General features: G+C 39.0%; 1 long non-coding RNA gene across 2 annotated transcripts; it reads right to left on the reverse strand.

Moving 5' to 3' along the window:
• Positions 1–1557: 1557 nt before the first annotated feature.
• LOC108437417 lies at positions 1558–14601 on the reverse strand. 2 transcript variants are annotated; one of them, XR_001858620.2, is made up of 6 exons: positions 14436–14601; positions 7167–7367; positions 6882–6974; positions 5782–5856; positions 4990–5089; positions 1558–4172 (listed from the first exon to the last, which is right to left on the reverse strand). It is a non-coding gene; the product is annotated as an uncharacterized LOC108437417 (long non-coding RNA). The 2 variants fall into 2 exon arrangements; XR_001858618.2 differs by having other exon boundaries at positions 4990–5856; positions 14436–14600.
• Between the last annotated feature and the right edge of the window lie 6 nt (positions 14602–14607).

Genomic DNA, 14607 nt, shown 5'->3' on the forward strand with positions numbered 1-14607 from the left:
TACTGACATGACAAAGAATTCTCGAATCTCTCTCAAAATTAGAGGTAAAGTTGTTTCACATTATGACAGTTGTATTGTTCGGTACCTCAGTACTATAATTTAAATCAATCAAAAGTGTGAAATAAAAGCTGTTCAGTGCTGTTACCTTTCAACATTGAAATGTGTGTAGTTGCTGATATGCTCCCACAGTAGACCACTAGGTGGCACAATTTAATAACGTATAAGGGATTGCCTTTTATAAGGCTAAAAAGAGCAAGTGGTAGGATTTTTACTAGGGATACCCAATCAGATTAAGCCAAGATTGGAGCTTTTCTCCAAATATGCAATCAGCACTTGATCATATTAGTTTAAGATTTACACTTGAGCTGTATTTGAATGTTGTTATACCAGTGCCATAATGTCATAGCAGAATTATGCATATCTCTTTGTACTGAATAACCAGTTGCCTCTAGCACTTTGATTTTGGCTTTTGTCATTTAAGAAAGTACAATGCCAGTTTGGCCCATAAAAAAGAGTATTTATATAGTTTACACTGAGACTTTGGTTAACAAAAAGTACTAAACATATGCTTATGCTTAAATATGCTTTAAAAAGATGGTTTTTAAGGGTTTGTTAGTAAAGGCAATGGTTTTATTTAGAACCGTAAGTTCTATATAGAATCATTTCATGCTTAAATGGTTCTTTGCCTGGCGAAATGGTTCATCCGATTTTTGGAGAATGTGTTGTATATGGTTCTGTTACAGCACCAAAAAGCTTTCTTCTATTGCTAGCAGAACCCTTTCTCATGCTTTTATAGAACCGTTTTGGTAAAGGTTCTATTTAGAGCCATGCGCACCATCCATCTGAAGAATCATTTCACCATGCAAAGAAACACACACACACACACACACACATTTTCTAAGCCGCTTCTCCCTCAGGGTCATGGGGGGGGGTCAAAACAGTATCACTTAAACTTAAACTTAGCCCACACGGTGTAAGCTGATAAAATTCAGCCTTTGGCTGATACGGTTGTAAAGAAATCAGACATTATCATAAAAATGATCAGAGTCTGCTAATGTTTACATTAAAAGCTCACAAGCTAATATTTCTCCCCTTTACTATTCATCATACCTGCTATAATTCTTATTAACATGTGATTACTTTTTGTATGTACTTTGAAGAATTTCTAACCAGTGTACGTTTCTAATAATGAGCTCTTTTAGAAGGTAAAAGTGATTCTGGTTCACAACTAAATGTGTATTTTCTTAAATAAGCGATATTCAACTCAGTTCTACAGCACATAGAATGCACCTCTTTAAGTTTCTAACGACATTTAAAGGATGTCTGTTTCTGCATTGACCTTTTATCTGCATACCCACTTGAAATAGATGCCTACGAGCACAAATCCGTATGGTCAGCATTTTGCGGTCCAAAAAAGTGTTGTCATCAACCAGCATGGAGCACCAAGCTGTCATTAGGTGAAATATGTTTGCTGGCTGCTTTCAGACCCTATATTCAACATATTCTACTCAACATAGCTACTATAAAGCAAGCCATTCAAGTGAAAACTAAGAGATCTTCAGGTGTTAATCAGCATGACTTTAATACTACATTTACATTTCGTGGTATCAAAAATATTTCACAAGATATTTCACAGACTGTAAAGAAACTCATTTTCTCACTAATAAAAATGCTTATGAATCTAAAATAACACTGTAAACCCTCGGTAAGGCCAACAAGACTCTTTCCCCGGGTTGGCTTGTGCTTGTGTATGCCCAGTATGACCCTCATCTTCCATGAGGTTTATGTTATTATCAACACAGACATTTGATAGTCTTGAACACTGAATTGAAGTATTTCACAGGAACTGTAGCCTGTGTAAAATTGACCAGTTAGTGTGTTAGAAAGCCATTCTGTTAGTTGGTTAGTTGTTGTTAGTATGTTACTGCACGGCTCCTGGTTACCAGAAAAGGCCTCAATTACATGTTTTCCACACAGATATAAGAAGGAAATCTGTCCAAGTGAGTAATGGGCCAATTGCAGCAATTTCTATGTATTGATGCTGCTTTGGGGCCTTACTTGCAGTAAGCTTAATCGTCAAGACTTCCATTCAGGCCTAATTGATATGAAATATTCATTTTACATGAATCTTGTTGCAATTTCACCTTGTGTAAGTTTAAGGACAAAACAAATAAGGGCAAAGAATGACCAAGCATTCTGCATGACCTGCATGACCAAGCAAGAGAGTGCACTGGTTAGTAGAAGAGAAAATCTTTCGCAAGTTAGTGAATAAAGCACTTAATCGCCACTGGCAGAGAACATGTTATTTTGCAGTAAGAGTAGTTGATTAGTCTGTCAATACTTTATACACGACCAAAACCATTTCAACAAGTAAGATCTGCACAAACATGCGGAGGGATGGAAGTCAGCGGCAGCGCTGAAGACAGGAAAGATAATGGAAGAGAAAAGAGAGGAACATTAGACATCAAGCACTCGATGCACAGGTTCTAATGCAGTTAGTTGGTTAATATCTGTTAGTGACATCTTCCTTTCTCCCCCCCTACCCGTTTTTGGGCCACCATGGGACTAACATGTCTGCCCACCAATCCACACATCATGAAACGGAGTAGGAGAGATGGGAAGAGAATCAGGCTGAGGGTTAGTAGCAAGACAGAAGCGTCATATCATTCCGTCTAAAGCAGCGGCACATTGTAGTACGGTTAGTACATTTGTGCTCCATCATCACAGTTTGTGTGGAGCATCTTTGGCACTACATGCATCATCCATAGAAAATACACATTCTGCATACAGATCTTGAGAACACGTCCTACCACTGAATCTCAAGCATACAAGGAGTTCCCTCTATAATTCACTCTTAAAAATAAAGGCTCCCGGTTCTTGGCGTGGGTGTACAGTTCTACGGAAAACCTTCCATTGTTATAGAACCTTTACATAATGTGGAGGTTCAATAAACTTCCAAAAGATTCTTTACTCTCACACGTCATTTACAAAAACAAAGTCCCATGCATTGAAAGGATCTTTAGGAAGCAAGTGGTTCTCCTACAACGTCTCTCCGAAGAACCCTTCTTGGCACGTCTATTTTTAAGAGTGTACAGGAGTATCTATTATGATTGTATTAGTTTGAACCATCTCAGCCCACATAACCTTGTTAGTGATGTTAGAAATTGTTAGTAATAAGAAGATTCAAGGCAGTTTCAACTGAGGCTAATATGCTGTGGCTTTCAAGGAGATACAAGCATAGCAGAGGTTAGTGTAAATATCAAGGGTTAGTGCTGTAAGCTTCAAAGCTAGGAGTCAGTGTCGTTGGTCACAAGGAGAAGAATAAAGAAGAGGAAAGAAAAAGAGTATAGATCCATTCCATATGAGTCAAGGATAACAGGACAGTCTGGTCATTGAGGGCTATGATTTCATTGCTAATTTGTGAAGAGCTCCCATTCAGAAGTGACAGTATGTCAAATGTAGTAAATATTATGCAGGTATTATTACTCAAATAATACAATAGTAACAGGTTCCTGTACTTTAGCCCACAATTCCCTTTAATCCTTTCCAAAAAGGCATTAGTATTAGTTGAGGGAAAGACAGGCATTAGAGCACTGGAAAGCAATGAAAAGACAGCATTCATTTTTATGTTTTCCATCTTCTAATCCCACTCCACAGGTACAGTAAGTCTAAGTTAGTGGAACTACCAATCATAGCGAATGCCATCATTTTCAAGAGACAAGTCTGCCTGATGCTGAAAATAACACATAACAAGAGGCCGGTTACCTTCTCAGAGTGATTTAGGATTGTTATACCTCCCATATCTTTATATTTGTTAGGAAAGCTGAACCACAATCCGCGGAGCTGTGTGCCAATATCAAGCTACTGTCTATCATACAAAACTGAGGAGGTTAACAGTTTTAGGGGCTGAGTTTTCGAAAGGGAGTTTGTTAATAAGCCACTGATAAGTCATCAGTTTGATGTTAAGCCCAGGAAAAGAGGCTGGTTGGCCTTAGACCAAGTGGTGATGTTTCCGCAAAAGCCTAAACTCTTTACAGAAAGCATAGGGAAAACACAGGGAGGCTTTAGGTTAACACAAATGGATCTTTGATGGAGCTCCAATGGCAATAACATGATCGTATAATCCTGTTGAATTTGAGGGCGATCAGCATGGATGTTCCACCACTTGACATCTGCAACAGCAGAAAATAAGACACCTTACTTTGGAGAGAAAGGTAAAAATCAAAGTGGCAGGGGGCAAAAAGCCAGCAGAACACTGAGCGAAAACGTTGACAGGTCTAAGATCACTAAGGTCACCCAGAAATTAAATGAGTTTATTTATAAACATTAGATCTAGAACTTTAAATCTATTAGTATTACTGTTGGTAACGCTATAATGCTTTAGGTAGCACATAAAGTAAAAACAACCCTAAAAATTCGCAGACCATCCAGCCTCAATAGTTGCTGACAAATCCCAACAGCACAAAACACACCAGCAGCTGGTGTGCTAGTGGAATGAATTCATATATTTTTGGGCACTTATTTTTTTTCTGGGGCAGTCGTGGGCTGGAGGTTAGGGATCTGGCCCTGTGACCGGAAGGTTGCCGGTTCGATCCCCAGCGCTGACAGTCCATGACTGAGGTGTCCTTGAGCAAGACACCTAACCCCCAACTGCTCCCCGGGCGCCGTGGATAGGGCTGCCCACCTCTCCGGGCAAGTGTGTGCTCACTGCCCCCTAGTGTGTGTGTTCACTAGTGTGTATGTGGTGTTTCACTTCAAGGATGGGTTAAATGCGGAGGTGGAATTTCCCTGTTTGTGGGATTAAAAAAGTATCACTTAACTTAACTTATCAAGCATAGTTCCTACATAGAACAACAGAGTCAAAGCTTTAAAAAGGCACTCTTTAGATAGTGCCTGCCATGAGGTAGGTGGTAAGTAAATTACCAGCTGATTTCTTTACAAATAATATATTTTAGTGTCACATCATTTTTGTGATCATGAAACTCTTACCTGTCTTGATAGAATGTATTTTTGGTTGCAAGGTGAAGGTCCCTAAAGTAAAGCTAAGGAGGGGCCATTTTCTTGCCAATACTGCCTGTTCACGGCTCACCTGCAGAGGAAAGAAGTAGAGGAGAGCAGCAAAAAATGGAAGGCAACACTGTGTGCAGCTACAATACAAACACTGGTTTAGTCAGGGAGATGGAACTCTCATGAAGACGTGCCTCCAAAGGGTTTGGAAGGTTTGGAAGCCTCAAGAAGTAAATGGGCTCACTGAAAAGGTAAAAACGCCAGCATTGAACAGTTTTGGTTACGGATGGTTGGTAATGCAGGGTGGAACCTTGCTTTGGATTACTTCACCTTGTTTTTTACAGTAGTTTTTGCCAACAGTGGTGTTCAAGGTGTTCATGCAGGTAGGCTATACGCTAGAAAGTTCTCAATAGGCTAGAAATGATCAAGTCATTTACAATTCATTTTATGGCAAACCAAGAACTGTAGGCCTACACCTCCAAGTCGCCAAGATGTGAGCTAGTTAGCTAATAGACAACTAGGTATATTGGGGTTCTACAGTAGCCACCACTGAATTATCAACAGAATTATACTTAAAGAAAACTTTGTCTTAGCAAGCCACTTACTTGTTTTCCCTGCCATTTGAGTAGCTGTGGCCAACAGCAGCTGGTTAATAAAGCACCACAACTTGTGCGAAGGCTGTTTTTCTTAATAGCAGTGAACAGCTGAATGGCACTATATAAACAACACAATGTACATATAATACATATATTAGGAGGTACCAAAAGAACTCACCTCAATCTGCTGGCCTGCCTTTTCAGCACATCTTCAATGGCCATCCTTAAAGCATCTGATGCAGGATGTCCTGATCTGTAACGTCAATATTTTGCCATTTTTTTCGTTTGGTATAAGCTCAAAGCACCAACAACCAGTGTATGTTTTAGGTTAAACCTGAATAATTATGGCAGGTTTTTAGGCTACCGTACATGGACATGCACACCTAGGCTTCACATGATCACGCATGTAAGCAATCATTGCCCATTTGTCTAAACTGCTGTCGTTAATGATTATTCTCAACAGCCTGGCTCTGCCTACTCTCTGTGTGCTTTTACTTGAATCCATCCCTCTTTCCCATCCCTTGAGCCTGCCGACAAAACTGGATGACGCATATCGTAGGCAGCTCTGCTTATGAATATTTAATATTTAGGAGATTCAAAGGAACATAGCCTACATTTACTGAGTGGGTGCATTTCCGAAATAAAGCATGACATGTTTTATATCTGTTTGAATTGCATTTATAAATTTATATTATTTTTGCAACTTGGATAAGTCTGATCAGTTTTCCTGAGATGACTAGATAAGATGGTGATCTGAATGAGCCCAATCATGTTTCATCCTAATACGAGTGGTATCATACAAATGCACAGGCTATTCGCTCTTAAGAAAAGACGGTTCTTCAAGGGTTCTTTAGTAAAGGGAACCGTGAGTTCCATATCCATCCATTTTATGCTTAAATTGTTCTTTACATGATGAAATGGTTCTTCAGATTGACAGAGAATGTATTATATATGGTTCTATATCAAATCTTTTTAATAATGGTTCTATGTAGCACCATAAGGGTTCTGCTGTTGTTATGAGGTCAAGCTTGTAGCAACAGAAGAACCTTTTTTTGGTGCTATATAGAACCATTTTCAAAAAGGTTCTATACTGAACCAGATACAACATTAAATACAACACATTCTCTATCAGTCTAAAGAGGCATTTCACCATATAAGCATTTAAGCATGCAAATGGTTCTATATATATCCGTTTAGAACCATTGCCTTTAGTAAAGCACCCCTGAAAAAAACATATTTTTTAAGAGTGTACCTAAACCATGTAGCACTGACTCCTACCTCTTTTTTCAGCAGCATCACCACACCCCCTACAAGCAGGACAGAAACTGGGTTATCAAGCGCTACGTCCGATTTAATGCCCATTTTCCCGACCTGTAGGGAAAAAAAATCTGATTTTAAATACACAAGAAAATCCACGGTGTTCTTAACACTTACAGTATCCAGCTGCCTTTTTAAAGAACACTGCAGGTGCTAATTCAATAATGCAGGTGCTAAAACGACAGGAAATTTGATTAAACGTGTTAAACTTGTATTAAAATGCCGTAATGAGAGGAATTGGTTTACCTTTTTGTGCTTTGGTGAGGTCCCACGTGACCAGGCGTTTGAACTCGCCGTTGCAGCAGCCTGTGATCTGAGCACTGCAGCCGGCGAGGCTGTTCAAACATCTGATATGGTGAAGATTAGCATCGGCTGGGCAGACTGAAGCCCTCCCCTTTCCCGCACGTCTTCTGCTTTCTCCCCCTCTCACCTCGCTGTCTGTCCTCCCTGTGGAGGAAGAAGATGTGGAATATATTTTCAGTCTCCTTGGCAACCAAATGGAAATGATGCTGTCGTCGAAGCCTAGTTTGTACTAAAAATGAGATCCCTGCAGTATTTATAGCCCAGCACCTGAACAAGAAGACAAGTCTACACCACACTGACATTTGGTTCAGCAGCATGAAGTAGAGGAAAATGGGTCTCTATATTGTTCCCTTCCAGAAAAGTCGCATGATTATCACTTGATAGTATTTTTTAGACAGCTGTGATTTTGTCACTTCATGAATCATCCATTTGACATTTTCTGCTTGTTTAGTTTCATGTACCACATTGAGATTTCTACATCATATGTCATCACATCGAACAAGGTGCCTCAGGCGTGCTTGAGATCACATGTGAAAAGCATGTGATAACGTGCCATTTCAGGGCGTAACGAAACGTTTTCACGTATTATCAACATTGTGATCGTTAATACTTTGTCACATGATGTCACAAAAGATGTCATGCGTGATCACATATCAGCATTGTCCCATGTGATTATATATTGTTCACATTGATATCACCTGATCACATTTTCCGCGTCACATGTGATGGCACGTTCACGTTGTGTCATGTTATTCACGTTGTTTCACGCAATCACGTTCTCATTGTGTGATGACATTATTCACAGACATGTGATTACGTATATATTCTCACGGCCATGCGATAACATTACTCACACTGTCGCATGTGATTGCATATTATTTGCTTTGCGTCACATATTCACATTTTCACATGATTACTCACATTGTGGTACATGATGACATTCACATTGAGTGATGACCTTTTTCACCGACGTGATCATAGTATTCACAGTGTCACGTGATCTTATTCAGGTGATTTTCCATGTAATCACATTTATTATTTACTTTGTGAACATGTTTTTTCACATGATCACATGTGAACTAAACGTGACTGTTCTATAAGGGTTATTAAGGCGAAAGGATCATAACAGAGAAAGTAGACCGCAAAAATTGATAGACAACATTTTAACTACTGCTTTAATGTCACATAAATAAAAGGTTACTGTTGTGGATTTGTGACATTTTGGCCATAGAGAAGAAAGACCGTGGGCAGATGTGCTGCTTATAACCACAATGCTGACAAGCATGTGGGGGGTGAGGAGCTAACACTTGAGTAAATAAGGGGTGGAAAGGAAAGAACAAAGACACTGTAGATGAGAGGATTAATGACACGAGCCGCAGGTGTGTGAATAGAGTGTGTGTGTGTGTGTGTGTGTGTGTGAGGGGAGTCCAGCTGCCATGGCTGCTCGTCTTTCACAAAAGAGAATGAACGGCAGCCATCTGCGCCGCCTGTGCATTAAGGCAGAGCAGAGACGTTTCAAAGGCAAATTCAGGACAAAGCCCGAAGATCATCAAAAAAAACAGACTACTGATTACTTTTTAAGCCACTTCTTGGTGTTAGATGGACTATAGTTAAGCTATGCACTGCACACAGTGCATAAACCACACCGTCCAATATATTTACTGTATCAAGTGTTCATTTTTGTTCTCATTTGTGTTTTTTCACCATTTACATTTACGGCATTTGGCTGACGCTCTTATCCAGAGCGACTTACAATTTGATCATTTTACACAGGCAGGCCTAGGCGGTGTTAGGAGTCTTGCCCAAGGGCTCTTATTGGTATAGTGTAGGGTGTTTGCCCAGGTGGGGATTGAACCCCAGTCTACAGCGTAGAAGGCAGAGGTGTTAACCACTACACTAACCAACCACTATCTCACCACTTGTTTACCTGTTTCATCCCTTCTATTCTTCTATTCTTCAGCTTAGTTTCATTTTTTATTAATTCATCATAAGTAAAATGCTTTGTAAGCTATTTTTTTTTGCAATAAAAAACAGTTCAGTCGAGTTTTGAAATATGTACAAAATATGTCATTTTATGGTCATATATTTTTGCAGCATATTCTGAGAAAGTGTTGCATAATTGTGCAAGTAGGCCTATTTGTTCCCACTCACATCAACCTAATTTCACCGTTTTCACAGCTCCTTATGTTTTTTGACTGAGAGTTTGTTTTACAGTGTTTAGAGTATAAATGTCCATATTCCCGACATATTTGACAGTATGTGTGTAGTTGTGGAGCCCATGTTAATCTCAGTCTACAGTCTGTTGTTTGTGGGCAGTGCAGGAGCAATTTAAGTCTATTGTTCAGCCACAACAAAGACTGAAACCAGAAACCCTTCTGAGGCTGGCAGCTGCATCAATTGTCTGTCAGTCTGCCTTTTTCTCTTTTCTTATGCAGTGAGTAGCCTGCCTGTGCCTATTACCATACAGTATTGTCCTTTCTTTTGCTAACCAGATATCAATGTATAAAAAACAAGAAGGAACAAAACAGAATTCAATTTTACCATCAATTTCTGGACATGTGTCTTTGGCATCACCACACAAATAAAACAGCAGAAAACAAACATATTATACAAAGGCAATATGCAAAAACACATACAAGCTTTAGATACAGAATGTTGCATTAAAAAGGGGTATATTAATATTTGTTAGGGTTATAATATTTGTTATATTATTAAATAGCTAAAAATGAATCTGAGACATCAAATAACTGGAAAAGTGCATTTCCTCAAGAAAATGCAGTGATCACATAGCTTAAGATGCTAAGATGTTGCTTTTCATTTGCTATTGTATCCCAAGTGGTTGCTAGGGTGTCGCTTGGAGGTTGCTATGGTATCCTTGGTGGTTGCTAGGGTGTTGTTAAGCATTGCTTTGTAGTGCACATTCACTAATAAAAGAAACTCTTAAAAATGTTTTTGTGGCCTATGGTAGGATCTCCCATAATTTCCTGGGCTTTCTTCCTCTAAAAAACAAATATATCCCAGGTAACTATTTTGTGATTTATGGATGATGATTTCAGCCATATTCATAATCCTAGATAGCTTCATTTTATTCTTAGCCACAAAAACATGGATATGTTGTCCCATAAAACACTCTCAACAAGACTCCTCACTGTAAAAACTTAAGGTTTTAGGTGCCTCAAAAACCTCCCATTCAACGGTGTTATCAGAGGAACCCTTGACGTTCTTCATGCTCTTGCAGAAACCTTACTAGCTTCCATCCCGCTTTAACACTAGGTAACTAGAGGATCTCCTTTCTTTTGATTGAGCCCTTAAGTACCTTTGGAGGTTCCTAGAACTTGTAGACCTAAAAGGGGTTATTTCAAGAACACTAGACCTTTCTGAGGTTCTTCAAACTCCTCTTCCTATTATAACAGGTTCCTTGATTAATAAAACGTTTTGATGAGCACCATGAAAAGCAGGACTGAACTGGTATTTGAATATTTCATGTAAAATAAATTTTTGTGTATACAACCCCAATTCCAATGAAGTTGGGACGTTGTGTAAAACATAAATAAAAACAGAATACGATGATTTGCAAATCTTTTTCAACCTATATTCAATTGAATACACTACAAAGACAAGATATTTAATGTTCAAATGGATAAACTTTATTGTTTTTTGCAAATATTCACATTTTGAATTTGATGCCTGCAACACGTTCCAAAGAAGTTGGGACAGGGGCATGTTTACCACTGTGTTACATCACCTTTCCTTTTAACAACACTCAATAAGCGTTTGGGAACTGAGGACACTAATTGCTGAAGCTTTGTAGGTGGAATTCTTTCCCATTCTTGCTTGATGTACAACTTCAGTTGCTCAACAGTCCGGGGTCTCCGTTGCCGTATTTTGCGCTTCATAATGTGCCACACATTTTCAATGGGAGACAGGTCTGGACTGCAGGCAGGCCAGTCTAGTACCCGCACTCTTTAACTACGAAGCCACGCTGTTGTAACGTGCAGAATGTGGCTTGGCGTTGTCTTGCTGAAATAAGCAGGACGTCCCTGAAAAAGACGTTGCTTGGATGGCAGCAGATGTTGCTCCAAAACCTGTATGTACCTTTCAGCATTAATGGTGCCTTCACAGATGTGCAAGTTACCCAGGCCATGGGCACTAACACACCCCCAGACCATCAGAGATGCTGGCTTTTGAACTTTGCGCTGATAACAATCCGGACAGTCCTTGTCCTCTTTGTCCATGACGTCCATGATTTCCAAAAACTATTTGAAATGTGGACTCGTCAGTCAGTTTTCTGAAGTGCTCCTGAGCCCATGTGGGAATATCCATTACAGAATGATGTCGGTTTTTAATGCAGTGCCGCCTGAGGGATCGAGGGTCACGGGAATTCAATGTTGGTTTCCTGCCTTGCCGCTTACTTGCAGAGATTTCTCCAGATTCTCTGAATCTTTTGATGATATTATGGACTGTAGATGATGAAATCCCTAAATTCCTTGCAATTGCACGTTGAGAAACGTTCTTCTTAAACTGTTGGACTATTTGCTCACGCAGTTGTTCACAAACTGGTGAACCTCGCCCGTCCTTGCTTGTGAATGACTGAGCCTTTCAGGGATGCTCCCTTTATACCCAATCATGAAACTCACCTGTTTCCAATTAACCTGTTCACCTGTGGAATGTTCCAAACAGGTGTTTTTTGAGCATTCCTCAACTTTCCCAGTCTTTTGTTGCCCCTGTCCCAACTTCTTTGGAACATGTTGCAAGCATCAAATGAGTGAATATTTGCAAAAAACAATAAAGTTTATCCATTTGAACATTAAATATCGTGTCTTTGTAGTGTATTCAGTTGAATATTAATTGAAAAGGATTTGCGAATCATCATATTCTGTTTTTATTTATGTTTTACACCACGTCCCAACTTCATTGGAATTGGGGTTGTATGTTTGATGGTACAATTCCATTGTTTGTACCTTGATGAATGTAAAATATACCTGCACAGTAGCTTTGTTTCTAACAGGTATAGAACTCTTTGGGCCAGGTTCATTTACAGTGGTGTTAAGAGCAAATGGTGTGACAATAACACATTTGCTAATTCACAAAGGAGGATTAGCTGCATGTTTTAAGGCTTGCAGGAAGTGAGGCGTGGTCGTCATTGGCATTCATAAGGAGAACATGAGGAGGAAAAAAGACTTGCTTGAGCAGAACTTCAGATTGGCAGATTTAACTGGCCTCTTCTCCGAATCCCTTTGTTGTGTGTGGAAGGTATGTTAGCTTTTTATCCAAATACGTGAAGAGTAATTTGACATGTTGAAATTCTAATGACATGTTGATTTTTTTGCAAGCAGTTTCAACTTTCAGACATGCATTTCTTACAAGTAAAAGCTGAAGGTTTTACTAGTTAGTATTTTAACATTTGATTTTCATTGTGCAAATCAAATCCCTGATATCAGGAGTTAAATATATACTAGTTGAAATTTAACTGTTGCATGTGCAAACAGAATTTCAGTGTGTGGATTGCATTTTGAATTGATTTCATGAATAGCTCTTATTTACACACCGCATTTTGTGTGGTGTAGTGGTGTTGCTGCCAAGTTTTATCAATCAATAGTCATTTGTGTTTCAAGCAAGTGACATAAAAATGTGGGACAGCATTTTTTTTTAAAACAAACTAATGACTAACAATTTACCTCAGCAGTGAGTTTATCACAATATACCCTAGAATAAAGTAATACTCATAATTCAAATAAACAGAAAAAAATGACAAGAATTTCTCGGGTCCATATTTTTCCTTGACACCTTCACAGCCACCACAGAGACTTGTTAATATCATCATAAACATTTTAATTACATATCATACTGGGCTTCCTCAGGGAGAGGTTTGAAAATGGTTAAACCACTAATATCCATAAAATCACTACTTATTACATTTTAGATATATATATATATAAAAATGTGTCTTGGGTGCTTAAGTCTTTCGCACAGTATTATACACACACACACACACACATAGTTTGAACTAATTGGCTAAAATGGTCCATATAAACCAGAGAAGATGCAAATGTTTGCCAGTAGACCTTGTCAAATGACCTACAGTGACCCTTCCTATGCATTTACTCAGGATGTTAGGTCTAAAATCGGTTTAAAATTCTTTCAAATTGTTAATATTATGTATAGATAATATACTAATCATGTGTAATGGAAATGCATGAAATATGCATAATGATCCATTAGAAAGAGCATTAAAATGCCTCAACCCACACACTTAATTCATATGCAGCTGAAGAGATTCTCAATGCACAGAAGAAGCCAAAAGCACACGGCTTATGCTCTTACTTCCCTCTTATGCTTTTACCTTTCTTGTTCTCTTGGTGTTCTTTAAAGACAACGTGAAACAGAAAATGCAGTGCATTTCCTGCCATGTTTCTCAGTGATATCTGGTATTGGAGGTCTCCAGAGACCCTCTGAGCTAGCTGAGCCTTAATGAAAGGTGGGGTTGGTAAGAGGGGAAGATGAAATATATCACAATGCTTCAAGACATTTTCATGATACACAATATGCATCACAATATGTAGTTGTGTCACATTTGAAAAAGAAAAATCTAATATTCTACATAGAACCACCTACAGCACATTCTGCATCAATCTAAAAAACCCTTTCATGATGCAGAGCAACCTTTAATCATGCAAAGGGTTATCTGAGTGGTTCTACATAACAATGTACATTCTCTTTACTAAAGAACCATATTTAATAAGATAGTTGGCCTTCGCTGTTATAAGAAACCCCGAAAGGGGGCGCAATTGTTCTTTCTGGTAACAAAAAGGAAAAGAGAGACAGATGTCCGGCAGGAACGAATGAGAGAACTGTAATTTTAAATTTAAGAGCATACCGAGTCTACAGATGATATTTTTATTCAGAACAAACGCTTTTTTCTGGCATTGGTTCAGCACTTAGCTCTAGTACACAACATAAACCAATGTCGTCAATCAGGCTAATAATGCTAACCGACGGTTATTCACTATATCCCCACACATATTTACGTCACAACAGCCGAATGAACCTGCTTTTCCCATCTGTAGGCCTTGATTTTGCCTGATCTGTATGTCATGGCTTCACAGCCTATTATTGTTAGAGCCTAATAAGGAGATCCACATGATTCCAAGATCAGGCAAAATCAGGAACTTTCATTCCACTATTTGGAAACAGCTTAAAAACGTTACGTACTGAAGACGAGGCAGTCTATCGACCATTCGAAACCTTACATCTGTTGTGGTCCATCCCGTCTGTAGGCTATTTAATAAATCGTACAATGCTGTCTGAAGTGGGGTTCGTTCAAGCACGAGTAAAGAGACAGCAAGTGGTGCCGTGCGTTGGTCAAAGACCAAAGCAAAACGCG

This window comes from Pygocentrus nattereri, chromosome 20 (assembly GCF_015220715.1).
Source record: "Pygocentrus nattereri isolate fPygNat1 chromosome 20, fPygNat1.pri, whole genome shotgun sequence".
Taxonomy (NCBI): Eukaryota; Metazoa; Chordata; class Actinopteri; order Characiformes; family Serrasalmidae; genus Pygocentrus; species Pygocentrus nattereri.